Source organism: Octopus bimaculoides, chromosome 24 (genome assembly GCF_046866305.1).
Source record: "Octopus bimaculoides isolate indiv1 chromosome 24, ASM4686630v1, whole genome shotgun sequence".
NCBI classification, from domain to species: Eukaryota; Metazoa; Mollusca; class Cephalopoda; order Octopoda; family Octopodidae; genus Octopus; species Octopus bimaculoides.
Genome location: NC_142951.1, coordinates 26,594,260 through 26,600,411, shown reverse-complemented (window position 1 = coordinate 26,600,411; position 6,152 = coordinate 26,594,260).

Genomic DNA, 6,152 nt, shown 5'->3' with positions numbered 1-6,152 from the left:
GTAGTCGAAGGTGAAAGTAAGCAGCAAATGAAGTTAGAGAAAGACAAAATACGTCTACATATATCACCTTTAGGGTTACAGATGTTATAATTTATTCACAGATTATATTCACATTATGAGACAATATATATGTTTATAAAACATGATGTATGTGATTTTCATATATATAATTAGATGTATGAATATATGTGCGTTTGTATATATTGTATGTATGTATATATATGTGTATATGAATGCATGTGTATTTGTCTGTATATATTATAGACTTGTGTATACACCTGGTAGTATGCCAATTAAAGCACGTTCTCCATCTGTGGCTACCTGATGTCATCGACAGCATGGGTATAAATGCCAATGGATTTACTTCAGAAATTCCTCTGTGTTTGTCGACTATAAAATGAATGAGAGGAAGATAAATGAAATTCACAAAATTCTTTATTAATCACAGCGATCGTTTCCCCCCATCTTGCATCAGTCCCTCGCGGTTGAGATTTTGGACAACTGGTTGTAATGCGTCTAATGAGACACATCTACACCAAAGGATGCACCACAACCAGTTGGCCAGAATTTCACCCACGAGGGACCGATGCAAGATGGTGAGAAACGATTCTTGTGTATGAATAAAGAATCTCGTATTCCATTTTCCTTTGCCCTCATTTGTCTGTATATATATAAGCGTGTATGTGTCAGTGAACATGAATATATATATATATATATATATATATATATATATATATATATATATATATATATATATATATATATGTATGTATGTATGTATGTATGTATAGGTATATAATGGTAAGATCCAAAAATCAAGTTGCAGGATGTATATATATATATATATATATATATATATATATACATCTAATATAGGATAAAATTTTCCAAAAATTTTATCAGTAGCCAGCATATTTAAAAAATACCTTTTAAGGTGAAAATTATAAGCAATTTATAAATAAGGGCAAAAGAAAAAAAAATTCTATGCCAAATATGCCGAGAATAGACTTCAAATCGTCAATAACCACATATAATTCATCACTATAAGCAGATGTCTCGAAGCAAGCGAGGTGTACTGCAAAATTTCTATTTGGATATATTTGGGGTACTTAAGCATATATATAATACGTACATACATATGTGCATACATACGTGCATATAATCTACATATATAATATATATTAAAAAAAAAGAAGCACTCCGTCGGTTACGACGAGGAGGGTCCTAGCTGATACGATCAACAGAACTTCCTGTTCGTTAAATTAACGTGCAAGTGGCTGAGCACTCCACAGACACGTGTACCCCTAACGTAGTTCTCAGGGAGATTCAGTTTGACACAGAGTGTGACAAGGCCGGCCCTTTGAAATTCAGGTACTACTCATTTTTGCTAGCTGAGTAGTGGACTGGAGCAACGTGAAATAAAGTGTCTTGCTCAAGGACACAACGCGTCGCCGGAAATTGAACTCACGACTTTACGATCGCGATCCGAATGCCCTAACCACTAAGCCACGCGCTTTCACATAATATATATTAACACATAGACATATACACAAATGTTACTTAATACTTTATAAATCCTTTAGATTAACTCTGATGAGAAAAATATACATAATTGTTATGACTGGAATTAACTCGCCCATACCAACCTATATCTCATCGAAACGGCCGTCTGGCTCTGCACCTGCTCAAAATTCCTTTAAAATTCATTTATACTATCTTTCTCACCTATTTGGATTACCGCTAAACGTTCACCATCCGCATATTTTGATATCCTCATTGATTTTAATACGGTCATACAGCCTCGCACGTACATTTATATATTTTTATATATTTATATATTTATGAATTTTTATATGTCTTGTTTATATGAATGCACCTATATATGCTGTGGAGTATTCCGACGCTTTGAAATATATTCAGTGAATATGAACACTGACCTTCGAAATTTCTTCTCTCTTTCTTGGTTTTATATATATATATATATATATATATATATATATATATATATATATAATAGCATAGAAGACACTATATACATTTTAAGCAGACACATCTAAAAATATAAATATGTGTACATGCATGTGCATTAACTTATATATACATGTATGTATATATATTTACATACATATACATACATACATACATACATACACACACACACACACACACACACACACACACACACACACACACACACACACACATATATATATATATATATATATATGTACATATTTGTATGGATGTATGTATATGCGTACGCAGTTGATGTATACTGAATCAACAGCATCAGTTGCAGACATACTGACTCCCCACGCCAGACATTTATCTCCTGTGTTGTTCGCATGAGCATAATCAACCAGGAGAATAATTGGTCAATTAGCTAGCACGTGACTAGATATAATTTGCCGCTATATTATCAAGAAATTTAAGACGACAAATTAGTGTTGGTGTTTAGAGGAGAGGGTGGCGGTCAGAGTAGAGAGAAGAAACGGTGAGAAAGAGGCACCGAAATGACCAGTGAGAGGCTGAGAAAGTGATTGGAGAAATGAAAATGAGTAGACAGAGAAAGAGAGAAAGAGAGAGAGAGAGAGAGAGAGAGAGAGAGGAGAGAGAGAGATAGAGAGAGAGAGAGAGAGAGAGAGGGGGGACGGGAAAGACAGAAAGAGATTTCTGGAAAGAATGAGAAATATTGAGGGTGAGAGTGAAGACTAGTGAATGAATGAGAGATAGAGACACAAGTGAAGGAGAGAGAGAGAGAGAGAGAGAGAGAGAGAGAGAGAGAGAGAGAAGAGAGAGAGAGAGAGAGAGAGAGAGAGAGAGAGAGAGAGAGAGTACGATAGGAGCTGTGAGAGGAGGAAATATTGTGAAAGGACTCTGAACCCATTTATCAGAAGAATGAAGACATCGTAAGAGCTGAGGGTGAAAGCACGGAAGTCAAGTGTTACATATGTGGAACCACCGACCATCAGAAGGCGTTCTGTCCTCTGACAAAAAAGGACTAAATCTCTTTTTCTGCTCTGCTTGGGTCACAGCCATGACATGAACAACTGCAACAAAAACCCCCAACACTGACTTCAAGTCCTGTAGAAAAATAAGGCCCAAAAATGCATGCATACGCAAAAACAAAGACTCTTCTCTGAGTCTTCGACAAGTTACGAAATATTACAGGGCGAAACTAGGGAGTGGTCAGTAGTCATCAAAAGGGTTCAAAAACAAGGAGCTAAAGGTCAAAGCTCCCGCCACAGAAATCACAGATACGTGATCGAAACCTAGACATCACCAAAACCAGCAAAATCACTAAAACCCCCAAACCAACAAAACCTGTGACATTTAAAACTCAATCACTACAAAAATAAGAAAACACACAAGCTCAATAAGAAACACTAAAAACAGCAACAACAACAATAAGCACAGCAAACACACAAATAGAAAGCTTTAAGGTTACACCATTTTTTACGTTATTTACATTTGACGTATATTTGTCCTCATCTTGTTTGTTGTTAATACAACGTTTCGGCTGATATACCCTCCAACCTTCATCAGGTGTCTTGGGGGATATTTCGAACCTGAGTGAACCTGAGTTCTCATTCCTAAGGTATTTTTCGATGTTATTATTATTATTATTATTATTATTATTATTATTATTATTATTATTATTATTATTATTATTATTATTATTATTATTATATTTTTAAAAAAGGATTGACGTAACTCTTCACGAAGGTAACCAGTCAAGACGAAGAGCGCGATTCGATTGTAAGATATTTTATTCGTTGAACGATATTTCAACAGTACGTCTGTCTTTGTCAAGTTCAAAATAAGAAGGGATAAGAATTCAAAATTATAGAAATTTAAATGTAAAGTATGAAGGAGAGCAACCAGCGTCCATACGTTGATGGAATGACATCAGTTTTTAAGTTACAATTGTGGATGCATATGTATATGTATATATATATTTATATATATATATATATATATATATATATATATATATATATATATATATATATATATATATATATATATATATATATATATATATATATATATATATATATATATATATATATATATATATATATATATATATATATATATATATATATATATATATATATATATATATATATATATATATATATATATATATATATATATATATATATATATATATATATATATATATATATATATATATATATATATATATATATATATATATATATATATATATATATATATATATATATATATATATATATATATATATATATATATATATATATATATATATATATATATATATATATATATATATATATATATATATATATATATATATGGGGGGGGGTGGAGGCGCAATGGCACAGTGGTTAAGGCAGCGGACTCGCGGTCGGAGGATCGCGGTTTCGATTCCCAGACCGGGCGTTGTATGTGTCTATTGAGCGAAAACACCTAAAGCTCCACGAGAAACATACAAATATGCATATATATATATATGCATACGTGTAGGCATACATACGTATATACTATATACGTACAAACACAGAAATATACATAGATACAAACATATATACATGCATAAAAACATACATACATACATACATACATACATGCATATAAACATACATATATACATGCATAAAAACATACATACATACATACATACATACATGCATATAAACATACATATATACATACATACATGCAAATATTCATACATGGATAAAAACATACATACATGTATACAAACATACATACATATAGACAGATACACACACATACACACACACACACACACACACACACGTGGGAGCTCACAGTAACACGCTTCATAGCCTAGCATCCTTCATGGACATATGTATGTATTCATACAATTATGTGTAGGTGTGTGTTTATAAATATCCTTGCGTATGAATATGACACCCTTTTCTCATGGATGTGCGTTTGTGTGTGTGGATGTGTGTGTAACAGGGGGGGTTATCACGTTGACGTGATCGAACACTAGATTTAATATCTAGTTTTACTGCATCATCGTCATCAGCACTACCACCACCACTTCTTCTTCTTCTTCTTTTTCTTCTTCTTCTTCTTCTTCTTCTTCTTTGTCATCGTCATCGTCGTCGTCGTCGTCCTCTTCCTCCTCCCATCCACTCTTCTTCGCTCCCCTCCTCCTCGTCCCCTTCTCCTCCTTCCTCCTCCTCCCTCCTCTCCCTTCTCATTTGATGCATGATATTATTTTCCCCTTGTTTGTGTGGGTGCATGGGCGCATGTGGGCGCATGTGGGCGCGTGTGATTACAAACTTTTTATTAAGTATAGACGCGTATATTTAAATGTTTTGTGAATCTTGTATTATTTGAATCTACGCACGTGTTAAGTTTCTGTAATTGCATATGAGTGCATACATACATTTACGCCCCTATATATATATATATATATATATATATATATATGTTTGCATGTGTGTATATATATATAGGCGTATACGTACATACAAACATATCTATATATATATATATAGGTATACATACATATCTATATTTATATATATGCATATATATGTATATATATATATATATATATATATACACACATACATGCAGACACACATAATGCTAAAATACAGATTCTGTCTCAATGTTCTTCGATTTTACACAAAACATATACATATATATATACATATTAACACACACACACACACACATACACACACACATACACACACACACACACACACACAGACATATATATATATATATATATGCAAATATATATATACATAGTGGGGTTATACATATATATATATATATATATATATATATATATATATATATATATATATATATATTTGTGTGTGTGTGCGTGTGTTATTGTTTGCACTTATACTTGTATATCTAGCTAGCTAGCTATCTACCCGTCCATCTATCTATCTACACACACGCACACGAACACCCCCCCCCCACATATATATATATATATATATATATATATATATATATATATAAATGCATTATGTATGCACGTATGTATGCAAACATCTGTTTCTACACAATTAAATTGCAGCATATAACGTTATTTAAATACATGTGAACACATGTAAATATTTGTATGAATTTATGCATGTACACGACAGCTGCGATTCACTTTC